Below are 14,442 nucleotides of genomic sequence, written 5' to 3'. Positions count from 1 at the left end.
CAACAGCATAAAAATGTCACTTGTTTGATTTGTCACCACAGACTCATAGACAATTCTCAGCAGCTGATCTCTCAATCTCCACAGCAAGTACACAGTTTACTTGTATTTATTGACCACCTGAATGTTCTCACCCTGGATGGTGAAAGGAGGCAGAGGTGACCTCAATTCCCAGTGGTCTGCTGCCTGACCTGGGACCAATTGGGCCTCAACAACAACAACAACAACATCAACAGCAAAATACCATGCTCAGGGCTAGCCTTGGTCCGCTTTTTTTTTTAAAGATGTCTCTCACTCACTTTTTCTCTGTCATGCACTCTTTCTGTCACATTCTTTTTATGTCATGAATGAAACCATGAACATTGAGAGGTTTGGGTTGTTGAAATTGTCACAGTAGATATTTCCTCTCACTTGTTATGCTAGCTCTAGTGTGTTAAGCATTTCTGAAGGCATCAGCACAAGTGAGAGGAACTTCAGGGCATCAGAGCTAAAAGAGCTAAAAGAAAAACATGGTTATTGCATTATAGACTGTGCCAGATTTATGTGCTGGCTAAGTTGGGTAGCCCAAGCACAAGCATGCAGGAGGGCAATTAAATGGCAGGGAAGTGGCTGAATTGTTTTATGGTATTGTTTGCACGGTTACTTTGCAAGTGTTTACTCATGGTGAAATTTAATTAAAAAGAGATTCACTAGTAAAACGGTCTGTCAGTTTTGTTTAGGGGTTTCTTGGTCTGATTGAAATATTGCTTATCAAGCTGTGCAATTATGCAGACTTTGTCTGTCATTTCATACTACGTCATAAACTACACTTCTCTATACTTAACCAATGACAGTAATGATTGGTGCACCTTTTTAAAAACAATTAGTATTTTATTTTGCTCAGAGCCTTTCACTTCTGATGTAAGGTTTTTTTGTCCAATTCCTCATTTAAAAAGACTTCAAACCTTGTGCTGATTTAAAATTCATTTACTGACACCTGCAAGACCTCATTTGTTATTAAAACCATCACTATTAGGCTACGTTCACATTACCAGGCTAAAGGGCCTCAAATCTGATTTTTTCCTTAATGTGGCTCCGATCTGATTTTATCATGGCTGTGTGAACATGCCAAATTCGATTTTTTAAAATCAGATTTGAGTCAGATTTGGCCTTAAATCGGATACGAATCTAAACCATGGACATGCGACATGAATGTGAACGGTCAAATCGGAATTCATGCATCTTTTTGCTTTTGTGCTTTTTTTTTTACACTTTTTCTCCTTCTCGACCTGAGCATGTGCTTCAGACAAGCTGTTTATTCTCATCTTGAGCAAAAGATGCTCTTCATATGAGCTGCTAATACATCTATTTCCCTTCATAAAGCTTCATAAAGTCATCTCTCAAATATTAGTTTTTATACACATATCAATGTGTGTATGTGAGGTATTTTAGGGACAGATTCATTCACATTAAACATTATAGATATAGCTACATTTGTGAATAGGACCTGTCAAGAGAGCCAAATCCGATCTGAGCAAAAAATCGGATTTAAGCAATGTGGTTTGAAATGTGAACGTAGCCTTATTTAGGTCACAAGATTCCTTAAGCAGCAGGAAAAGACGTTTGTCTATATTATTATTATAATTATTATAAATAGTCTGTAATAGTAAGATCTGCCAGAGTCTTTAGCCATTCTTTGATAATATTCACATACTCTGTAGTAAATCCAATCAGAATTGATTTAATCTCTTATTTTCTTTGGCAAATAATGACTGCCTACCTGTCTGCCTTCACACTGACAGAATTCTGACTGTCAGGCTCCTGCTACCTGCTGGACTAAATATTTGTTACTACTATTTGTATTATAGCCACAATTAACCATCATTACAAAATTAATTAATATCAATCGATCTGAACATAGATACATTTATTTTGAAAAGTGCTTTTACAGTGACTTTTGTTTATCAATAATTTATATGTAGTTTTGATCAGAGGTAAATGGGGCCATCTTGTGAGTTTTGGTTCCTCACAAGGTTTTTTTTCTCTTTAAGTATGAGGGAATATTTCCGTGCTGTTGGCTTGCTTTTGTGTTTTATGTGTTGTTGGTATTTTATGTCCATTCTTATTACTGGATTTTTGTAACACAGTTGAAAAACTAACCTTCTGCTTTCACATTTTGAAGTAATTGAAGACAATGTGCACCACAAGTCCTGAGTGTGCTAAATCTTCCTGCAGGTCTTTGCAGTCAATGGTACAAACTTACGAGCAGTTCTATTGCAAAATCTGACCTCCACTATTCCTGTTATAACCTAGAAGAGTCAATCTCATTTCAGAATAGATACTGGCAGGTAGTGACCTGGATATCATAGCACTGTTGAGAGTAAAGCCTTTCAGCTTTATACCAATTTACATCATCTCATTCAGGCTGAGTAGATTAGATGTCATAGATTGTTATGGTATATATATATATATATATATGTGTGTGTGTGTGTTCGTGTCACTTTGTATGTACATCTGTGGAATAAAATTAGAGACCACTTAAAAATGATGAGTTTCTTTGATGTGACTAAATTGAAAACCTCTAGAATATAATCAAGAAGGCAATCGATGAACACAAGCCATCAAACCAAGCTGAATTGCTTGAATTTACACCAGGAGTGAAATACAGTTCTCCAAAAGCAGTGTGTAAGACTGGTGGAGGAGATGCCTGAAAACTGTGATTAAAAACAGTGTTATTCCACTAAATATTGATTTCTGAAAACTTTATGGATATGAACTTGTTTTCTTTGCATTATTTGAGGTCTGAAAGCTGGGCATCTTTTTTTTGTTATTATAGCCATTTCTCATTTTCTGCAAATAAATGCTATAAATGACAAAATGCCTGAAATATTTGGTGATACTATGGTGGAAGCCCTTTGAATTTATATAGCCTCCAGGGCCCTGTGTGATTTTAATCCAGGCCTGATTACCAACATGTAAAATACCAGTTTATCCCAGAATGCAGGGCTGCCAGCTGTCGTGCATTGGCCATGAGAATCATACTATTAGCTTTAATCTTGTGCTTTTACACCATACTTGCACTTTTGTATGCATTTAACGACCCCTCATTCCCCTACTGATGAACCTACTGATGAATTTACCAAGTGATGAAATTACTACTGATTTTACTAATAAAGCTCACTCTGCACACACAGCACTTCCTTCTGAATGAGTAAAAAAAGAACAAACAAACCAGTACCAATAAAGATACATGACCAACCAATATACAACCTCTGGTGTACTTAGCAGTGCCCTATATTTGCAGGGTGTAATTCATATTTGCACCACTGTCATAAATACAAATACCCTCATAGACAGCGTGCATTTGTTGACAAGTTGTAGAATATAGAACTGAAAAAGACAACATTGGAGGTGATAAGGTAAGTTTAATAGGATATATAATAGGATATTACACAAACATGCAGTGTTACATTGTTGACCCAAAGATAAAGAAATATAAGGATTAAAGTTTAAGAAGTTTTTAGTTTTGTATGAAGCCAAAAAGGCACCTTTGCTGGTTGCCTTTGGTTCCAACCAATCATAGGTATTGTTACGTACTGCCTTTGCCCAACTACCATGTGCACCACATGGAAAGCGAAGCCCCTGTGCAACTGCGGCTGTTCACTTTTTTCACAATTGTATCACATTGTTTGCCAAAGACACGTAAACGATCAATTCCACAAGAAGTATGCTGAGGCCTTCAGTTCTTTTGCAGATCAAGTGTAAGATCTAAGACCTTATTTGCTCAATTTGACCAAAACAATGCCTCACATTTGACTTAATTTTATTTTTTTCAGTCAGGCTGATGTCACTTCAGGCCCAGCTGAATAAGATTAATAGAAGCTGTGTAAAATGTAAATAAATGTTAATTCAAACTTTTCCCAAACCACAACTGTGCACACTAACATTTAGGCCTCCAAATCCAAATGTTGATACATGGTTTAACAGCAGCTTTACTTGATTCAGTCTGTCATATTTGTCTTGTAGGGGTGAGAGAGCAGGGAAGACAGTGACACATCCATTGGTAAGTACAGGACAGTTAAGGTGGGTTCAGGGCTTCCAGAGCACAATAATGAAAATGCACCACTTGTAAATGAAGAATGTGAAATAAATATTATTAAAAGAATATGTCTTTGTTTTTGGCATTTTTTAAATTGCATATTTAATTGTTTATCAAAGATTTTTGCACATATAATATAATTAGGTGCATAGGTGTATTATTTCTGTGAGTCAGGTTATAAGGAGCAGTAAAGCCACTCCACTGAAGTGCAGCGTTTTACAGGAGTTTTAGTGGAGTTTCTCCAGCACAGAGACTCGAGACTAGAGCAGTATTAGCATTAGCTGATGACTGTGCTAAGCACTAGCTCTTTGGCCATTCAGAGGTAAGTATATTGGTCTGTAGCCTGCTGCACACCCAGAATAGCACTGCTGGAGCAGCATTAGCATTACTTACTAACCACGCCAAGCACTAATTAGCTCTTTAGCCATTTAGAGGCAAGTATATCGGACTGTAGCCTGCCCCCAACCTCAGCTAACACAGCAGGAGCAGCATTAACATTACCTATTAACCGCTGTAAGTGCTAGTTAGCTCCATAAGTGCCGTTCAGAGGTGAGTATTTGGACTATAGCCGTCCCATTTACCAATTAACCAAGCTAATATCACTCTGGGTTCCCGGAACACTCTGGGTTCCTCTAGCTAGCCTTAATAGAAATCTAAGCTTACTATAGATCAGGGGTATCCAAACTACGGCCCGCGGGACATTTGCCGCCCGTTTCCTTTTTTGGAGTGGCCCGCGAGGTATTTTAGAAATAGAATGAAAGTTGGCCCGCTGTTAAGCAGGTTTTTATAATGTGAGATTCAAAGTTTGAACGCTAGGTGTCAGAAACGGGCCAAAGAGTCTAAAAGCGGAGAGGGAGCGCATTTCTAGCGCAGAAAAACAGGCCAAAGAGTTTAAAAGCGGAGAGGGAGCGCATTTCTAATGCAGAAACACGGGCCAAAGAGTCTAAAAGCGGAGAGGGTGGGCATTTCTAATGCAGAAAAACGGGCCAAAGAGTCTAAAAGCGGAGAGAATGCGCATTTCTAGCGCAGAAAATCGGGCCAAAGAGTCTAAAAGCGGAGAGGGTGGGCATTTCTAACGCAGAAAAACGGGCCAAAGAGTCTAAAAGCGGAGAGAATGCGCATTTCTAGCGCAGTAAATCGGGCCAAAGAGTCTAAAAGCGGAGAGGGTGGGCATTTCTAGCACAGAAAAACGGGGTAAAAGAGTCTAAAAGCGGAGAGGGTGCACATTTCTAGCACAGAAAACGCGCCAAAGAGTCTAAAAGCGGAGAGGGTGCGCATTTCTAGCACAGAAAAACTGGCCAAAGAGTCTAAAAGTGGAGAGGGTGGGCATTTCTAGCGCAGAAAAACGGGGTAAGAGAGTCTAAAAGCGGAGAGGGTGCACATTTCTAGCGCAGAAAAACTGGCCAAAGAGTCTAAAAGCGGAGAGGGTGCGCATTTCTAGCACAGAAAAACTGGCCAAAGAGTCTAAAAGCGGAGAGGGTGCGCATTTCTAGCACAGAAAAACTGCCCAAAGAGTCTAAAAGCGGAGAGGGTGCGCATTTCTAGCACAGAAAAACTGGCCAAAGAGTCTAAAAGCGGAGAGGGTGGGCATTTCTAGCGCAGAAAAACGGGGTAAAAGAGTCTAAAAGCGGAGAGGGTGCACATTTCTAGCGCAGAAAAACTGGCCAAAGAGTCTAAAAGCGGAGAGAATGCGCATTTCTAGCGCAGTAAATCGGGCCAAAGAGTCTAAAAGCGGAGAGGGTGGGCATTTTTAGCACAGAAAAACGGGGTAAAAGAGTCTAAAAGCGGAGAGGGTGCACATTTCTAGCACAGAAAACGCGCCAAAGAGTCTAAAAGCGGAGAGGGTGCGCATTTCTAGCACAGAAAAACTGGCCAAAGAGTCTAAAAGCGGAGAGGGTGGGCATTTCTAGCGCAGAAAAACAGGGTAAAAGAGTCTAAAAGCGGAGAGGGTGCACATTTCTAGCGCAGAAAAACTGGCCAAAGAGTCTAAAAGCGGAGAGAGTGCACATTTCTGTCGCAAAAAAACAGGCCAAAGAGTCTAAAAGTTGCCGTAATTAAGGAGTTTAATAATAAGAGACATCATGAAATTAGACATTTGAAAAATCTTAGTTTACACAACACTGTCAAAGATAAAGATAGTAAGTCAAGTAAAATGGTGTGTAAATTAATAATCAGGAAAAAAGTATTATTTAAAGTGGTATATTTCATTATTTGTTTTATTACAGAGTCTGTGGCCCGTGACTTTAAATATATTTCTCCTGGCCCCCAACAAAAAAAAGACACCCCTGCTATAGATAAATGGAAGCACTTTACTCACTCAAATTAACAGTTTTCAGGAGAGAAATCTGTGTAGATTAACGTCCAGTGCTCGTTTGACTTTAGAAATAATGTGCCTTATAATCTGCTGCGCCGTGTGTAAGAAAATAGACCAGAAAATAGACATTTATTGATTAAAATCCGGTGAGCCTTATAGTGTGAAAAATATGATATTTGTATTAAAGTGTCAGAGAAACTGGCAAGAATAGTGTTGGTGAGTCTTTAAAATAATTGACATATGTGAGGTAATGGTCAGCTTCTGATAGTGAATCTTGGAGCGCATACTATATCTCTTCTCTAAATGACCATGTTATCAACATTATGCTATTAACCATAGTGAATATCCAACACATAGAGTGAATCTTGCAGACAATCAAAAGGCAAGAGCTGAGAGGTAATCACTCTGGAAAATGCTACAAAATCACTCAATGCTAATTGAGTGGTCATACAGGATGGGAGAAGGTGCTGGAATGAAATGAAATACAGTTACATTCATATCAACTGCTTTAGTGTTGCAATGTCCAAACCAGATAGTGACAGTTTATTATAAACAGAGATATAATCACAGCGCTGAACTGGCAGTTTGAACCCGAACCATCAAAAAAAAAACTAAAATACTGTAGAATGTATTGTCTTAGACCCGAAATAATTTTTACAGATGCATTAATAGAATATTATAGTTTAAAATTTATCATAGCTTCATACTGTGATTGTGAATAAGATCTCTAGTGACTTCCTGGAAAATCCCCATAGCAACCTTTATTTGGGGAGCATCCAGTATAACACCAGTAACACCTGTAAGTGTGTGTAGGAGTGTGTGTGCATGCACGCATATACAGTACATAGAAGAGCTTAATACTCTAGTCTTTGCATTTTAATCTAAAGGAAAGGTCCATATTTGCCATAATAAAAAAGCCTAAGCTGGTTCTAATCTAGGAGAGAGAGAACAAGGCATTTGGTAGATGCACTGTGTATGCACTGTGAACTGACTGGAAGCAGAAAAATGGCAGAAGGGGAACTGTGAGGACAGGGACACAAGCAATAACAGACATGATTATCAATCAGATTTGAGAATGATTATAATGGTGGTCTTCTGGTTTGACTGGACTGATTACATAATTTGCTGTGCAGTAGTTTGCCATGTGATGTAAGGATGTTTTAACCATTTACAACAACCTCAAGAGCCACTTGCACATCTCTACGCACATAAACACAGTGAATAACTCAAGTGTGCTGTGAAAGGGTGCGTTGGGTGTCTGCCCCTCCTGGATGATTAGAGCCAGGCGATGGGCAGGGTTAAAGAATGGCTTTAAGGGTGTAGACATGTCTGTTTGTCTTTCAGGCTTAGATGAGCAATTATGTAATTTTCCTGTGTAAATAACTCCTAAATCCTATCCTAAAGATCTATTACAGTACTAAATGAACTTTGCATTCTGTAATACAGTTCCTAAAGTGTTTTGAACTGCACTTAGCAGGACATTACACATGTTGTAAAGTAACATATGACATTGCAAAGACTGTTATTAGTGTAAAAATGTCTTTATTTTAAAATGTTTCTAACTGTTGTTCGTCTCACTGCCTCACTGCCAATCAGAGGCGATATGTTTGCATGAGCAAAAGCCGAAATCCTATCATTTCTTCCCCTCACTCTTCCACCAGACTAAAGCACTGTTATACCTGATCATTTTTTCCACAAAAAACAGCTCACACGTCATTCATTCATACTAGAGACCACAACTAGACCTTTTAAAATGAATGGAAAAAATGATGTAGTGAGACCTTTAATTGTATTAAAAACTACTGCAATTTGTACCAGATTTAAACCCAATGTCACCAGAAGACAGTAAACCAACATACCATTACACACTGCCCGGCAAAATCCAGGTCACCCTGGATTCAACTAAGCAAATATGTAAGAGCATTGGATAATTACTGCATGATGTTTCAGCTGGCAACAAGTTATTTAACCCTAACTGATGCAGTGAGTAGCTTCTGTGTGGAAAGCCATGACCTGTGCATGTGGAAAAGATGTTGTTCTGTTTCAGAAAAGTCAAAATACATTTTGAGATTGCAGAAACTACTAAAATCAGGTTAAGAACTGTCCAACCCATTGTTACAAAGGGGAAGGACAGTGGGAAACATTATCTTCAAAAGAGGAATGTGAAATCAAGCTTTTGATGGAATCTAACTGTAGAAAATTGTGAAGGCAACTCAAGGGATTTAAATTAAACAGCTCTATAGCCTTTTAGAGCATAAATAGAGAGCATAAATATAGGGCTCTGTAGCAACAGAAGAAGGTCATATGTTCTGATGAGTCCAGATTAACCTTCTTCCAGAGCAATGAGTGCATCAGGGAAAGAAGAAAGGTGGCTGAAGTGATGCAACCGTCATACCCAGTGCCTACCATACTATACAAGTCTGTAGAGGCAGTGCTATGACGATCTGGGGTTGCTGTAGTTGGTCAGGTCTAGTCTCGGCAACGTTATGTGCCCAATGTTATGTGACTACCTAAATATACTGAATATAGACCAGGTAATTCCATCAATGGATTTTTTTCTTCCCTGATGGCACGAGCATATTCCAAAATGACAATGCCAGGATTCATGGGGCTCAGATTGTGAATAATTGCGGGGTCCAGGGGTCGTGAGATTATAATTTTCACACATAGATTGGCCACCACAGAGTCCAGAACTGAACCCCAATGAGGTATCCAAATCTCGCATCATTAATGCAAGATCTTGGGGAAAAAATCTATGCAAATCTGGACAGAAATAAATGTTGTGACATTGCAGAAGTTTGTGGAAATGATGTCAAAGTGAATATGTGCTGTAGTCAAAGCTAAAAGCAAAATCTAAATATTGGAGCGTGACATTTTTTTTGGCCAGACTGTATATTTTTAATTCACCCCATGCACCAAAATAAATAATAATATCGGGCTGATGTACTATGCTTCTGGTTGATATCGCATAGTAATAGAGAACAGTGTGAATTTTATCAGCAACAATTTCATCTACATGATAGATTGTGCAGCTTTAGTATTAGCTATATCAGATGAGGGTGTGGACTCAGTGAACTCTAAATCCACCCATCCCCCTGCCAATTACTGTTTCATATCACCATAATAGTGATTAAGTGCATAATCTCATAGCTGCTTTTCTATCTTGTCTTTTAAGAAATATTTTCTGATATATTTGCTGTATATTCTCTGCTGTGAATCTCATCCATCACTTCTTTTTCTACAGTGACTAATCTATTTTCTCAGATTTCAGTCCACAAACTGCTCTGCTCACCTTCCTCTCCTTTACATTCCATTTCATTTGCTGTCACTGTCTGACACCTCTTCAGTATGCAAGGAGAGCAACAGGAAGAAAGGCATTCTATGCATTTTGAACCGGCTCACAGAGAGTGAGAAATTGGGAAGGGGAATTTCATTTTGAAAGGGCAGAAAGAGCCTTACAAGCTGACATTTTAGAGCATTTTCCTTTACTTTTATAAACATAGCACATTAGGAAAGAACATCTACAATTTACCAAATCTTTATACATGTCACATTTAAGGTATGGTAAAAAGTGTGCCGAGGTTTTCAGGACAGGTGGGATCTTGTATGTGTTTTTAAAGCCTTATTCAGACAGGGATACATTTATATGGGGTCCTGGGGTAAATCTTTCTTTTACAGTGGATTCTTTATGGTTTTATTCCTGTCCAGATTGACCATGTCTGTATTTTTGTCTCTCGTCTTTTGAGAAACTTACAGACTAATCTCTACGTTTTTCCAGGTTGATGTAGTGTCACTTTGTACTTAGTCTGCTTCAGTGGAAATTAAAATCTTACTCAACCTCTTTTTTATCTTTTTTACCTACCTACTAAAGACACTTTAAAAAATATATGAGTTTTTTTTTTAAGCTATTATATTAATTTTATTTAAATCAGCAGTCGTTTAAGTAGTAGTGTTCCTGAGTGGAGAGAAGGAAAAATATTAAAATAAATGGTATCAGTGTGCTTCTGCTACCATTTCTGCAAGGCCACATATATTTATTCTAAAATCCTGGTAGGTCCCAGGACCTTTTTTTAATAGCTAGCAGCTTTTGCTGGTTAACTGAGAAACCATGGTGCTGCTAAAGAGCTACTGGAAACATGGAGTTATGAGAATGATACACTCAGTCTTCATTTGATCATTCACACATCGTTAAACCAATTAAATCTTTCACTCTGAAAGAAGACTGCACCACAATGCATGTTTTAAAAGTACCATTTTCTCACTATAAGGCACACTGGACTATAAGGAGCACTATCACTGAACCGCTAGTTTGTTTTCATACATAACAGGTCAGAAGCAGGCTACAGGCTGATAATACTCACCTCTGAATGGCAAAAGAGCCAGCACGGTTAGCAGGTAATGCTAATGGTGCTCTAGCAAAGCTAGTCGGGGTTAGCAGCAGGCTACAAGCCAATAAAACTCACTTCTAAATGGCAAAAGAGCTTCCGCTTTGTGCGGTTAGTGGGTATTACTAATGCTGCTCCAGCAGTGCTAGCCACGGTTAGCAGCAGGCTACAGGTGGATAATAATCACCTCTGAACTGCAAAAGAGCCAGTGCTTAGCGCGGTTAGCGGGTAATGCTAATACTGCTCTAGTTTTGAGTCTCTGTGCTGGAGAACTAAACTGAAACTCCTGTATAACGCTATACTTCAGTGGAGTGGCTTTACTGCTACTTACAACCTGAGTGGTAAAATTCATACATAAGGTGCATCAGATTTTAAGGAGCACTGAAGATTTTTGGGAAAATTAAAGGATTTAAAATTCCCCTTAAAGTGCGAAAAATATATCTTAAGTATGAATGTAATATTTTAAGATGTACCTAAAGTGCCTATACTTTGCTACTGCATTTTGCCGAAACCTTTTTAAAACCTTTAAACCTTTTTTAGAAGAAAATAAAAATTCTGAAGGTTCCTTGAAGCACATTAAGTTTTCTTAAAGGTCTATCAAATCCCGTAAAGAGGTTCCTCTATAGTGTCAAATTGAGGAACCCCTAAATGCTTTTCTACCAACTTATTCTCTTAACAGTATAGCATGTGATATGTATGGCTTCTGCTGGACTTTTAAATGGAGTTACCTACAGCAGTGTGTCTCAGTCTTAGTCCTAGAACACCACTGCCATGGTTTTAGACCTGATCCAACTAATGAACTTGCTGAAGAAGCCTTGCTGTGAAGAACCTGGCACATTACAGGAGGAAAACACTAGGACATGCAGTATGGTGGCTTACCCTGGACCAGCATTTGAACCACTGACCTATATGTATGAAGTGCCTTGTGGGAAGAACATATGGGGTAGTGGTAAATCTATCCATTAGTGAGATGGAGGCAAATACTAGATAATTTGATGGACCAAGTGGTGTGAGGTCATATCATGGGGAAATTCCAGCTTTTTGGGGCATATATATATTTGTGACAAACCTTGCAATTATTACTATACATCTGACTAACCTTTTATTAAACATTTGAACAGTCTTAAGCTATATAAAGCTGCACATGTTTTTAGTAACTATTAAGTTAAAACCATGGATGCATGTAACGTTAAAGGTACATTCTGTAGGAACTGAGAGCGAGCGTGTGGAATGGCTACAGCAGTCCGATTTCAAAACACCACAGGGAGTAGTCTGCCCCGCCAATCCCTCCACAGCCACAAAGCTACCTAGGGTTTTGCACAATCTGATCAAAATATAGACTAGTAGGAGAGGCAGAGAGTACGAGAGGGAAGAGAAATACAGCAATTATAAACTCTTCTATCACCTGTATTTAGCATCATATTGACTGTATGTTACACAAGGGAGCACCGCGTCGGCAGGGCTTCTACCTGTTCAGGAGAAAAGTAGCAGCTCTGGGTCGGTCTTGTAGTCTTTTTGAGTTCTAAGTCTCCGCCGTTCAAACTCACTGCCAATAATCACTCTTGTTATATTCCTTATTTGGTCACTGAGCTTTTTTGAGACATGCTGAGGCTTAATTGAAGCAGCCCTGCTAGCTAGCTCCTTTGGTGCAGCACCGATAGCTGGCTGTAGTGTGGGTGCTGGCAACCTCAGGGGTGGGGTAAGTGTTGGGGAATGAGCAGCAGGAGGATCTCATTTGTAACCCGACCCCCTTGTTATCCTCTTCAGGTGTTTCTTGTCTGTGTCTGTATATAAAACCCATGTTTTCCTTTGTTCTGTGTCTTGCTTGTTTAAACCAGTATTGTTTAAACTCCGCTGGTGGAGTTCCTGATAGTCAAGTGCAGACCTTTTTATTTAGTACGGGAGTTCTCCGCTGTGCTAATAGCTGCTGTTTACATCCTACCCAGCGCTAGCATTGGTGCTAATGCTAAAGAGGCTCTGTGTGAACTCTATCGGACTATCAGCGATCTGCAGAACAAACACTCAGACGGACTGTTTATTATCGCCGGAGATTTCAACCACGCAAATCTCAAGTCAGTGCTCCCTAAATTCCATCAACATGTGGATTTTGCAACGAGAGGAGCAAGCGCTGGATCTTGTTTACACAAACATCCCCAGCGCGTACCGGGCGGAGCCCCGCCCCCACCTCGCTTTCTCGGACCACATGTGTGTGTGGCTGACTCCAACATACACACCACTCATCAGACGCTCCAGACCAGTTCAGAAGCAGGTGAAAACCTGGCCGGCAGGCTCCATCTCTGACCTTCAGGACTGTTTTGAGTGCATTGCAATGTCACCATCCTGTGAACGTGATGCCTCCCTCCCTGATGCCCTGAATAACTTTTATGCACGGTTTGAGTGTCCTGCCTCAATGACTACCGTCCCGTTGCACTTACACCCATCATCATGAAGTGCTTCGAGAGGCTAGTCATGAGGAACATCAAGACACAACTGCCCTCTTCACTGGACCCCCTGCAGTTTGCGTATCGTCCCAATCGCTCCACGGATGATGCCATCACCACCACCCTTAATCTCTCCCTCACCCACCTGGAGAAGAAGGACACTTACGTCAGAATGCTGTTTATAGACTTCAGTTCAGCATTCAACACCATCATCCCACAGAACCTCATCAGGAAGCTAAGCTCGCTCGGCCTCAACACCCTCCTCTGCAACTGGATCCTGGACTTTCTGACGGGGAGACCCCAGTCAGTCCGGTTCGGGGGCAGCACCTCCAGCACCATCACACTGAACACTGGGGCCCCCCAGGGCAGTGTCCTGAGTCCTCTGCTGTTCACCCTGCTGACTCATGACTGTGCTGCAAAACACAGTTCTAACAGCTTTATCAAGTTCGCCGATGATACAACCGTGCTGGGTCTCATCACCAAAGGTGACGAGTCAGCATACAGAGAGGAGGTGCAGCGGCTGACAGACTGGTGTACAGTCAAGGAGAGCACAACACACCCACTCTCCACTCAACATCGACGGGTCCTCTGTGGAGATTGTTAAGAGCACCAAGTTCCTTGGTGTCCACTTAACAGATAACCTCACCTGGACCCTGAACACCAGCTCTACAGCCAAGAAAGCCCAGCAGCGTCTCTACTTCCTCCGGAAGCTGAGAAAGGCCCGTCTCCCTCCACCCATCCTCACACTCTTCTCTAGAGGGACCATTGAGAGCATCCTAAGCAGCTGCATCACTGCCTGGTTTGGGACCTGCACCGTCTCTGACCGCAAGACCCTCCAGCGTATTGTGAGGACAGCTGAGAGGATCATCGGCGTCTCTCTCCCCTCCATCACGGACATTTACACCACCCGCAGCATCCGCAAAGCAACCAGCATTGTGAATGACCCCACCCATCCTTCACACAAACTGTTCTCCCTCCTGCCTTCGGGAAGAAGGTACCGCAGCATCCGGTCCAGCACGACCAGATTCTGCAACAGCTTCTACCCCCAAGCCATCAGACTCCTTAACTGCAGAGACTGAACTGATGTTTTTTCTGTACATGCACACACACTCTTACCCCACTTACCCCAGAAATGGAAAGCACTAAAAACCCTACTACCTCACTGGACTCTATTGCACACTGTGTAATAGAGGTAATTACTACCTCACTGGTCTTTTTTGCACACTG

Source organism: Astyanax mexicanus, chromosome 3 (assembly GCF_023375975.1).
Source record: "Astyanax mexicanus isolate ESR-SI-001 chromosome 3, AstMex3_surface, whole genome shotgun sequence".
Taxonomy (NCBI): Eukaryota; Metazoa; Chordata; class Actinopteri; order Characiformes; family Acestrorhamphidae; genus Astyanax; species Astyanax mexicanus.
Note: the sequence above shows the minus strand (reverse complement) of the source record.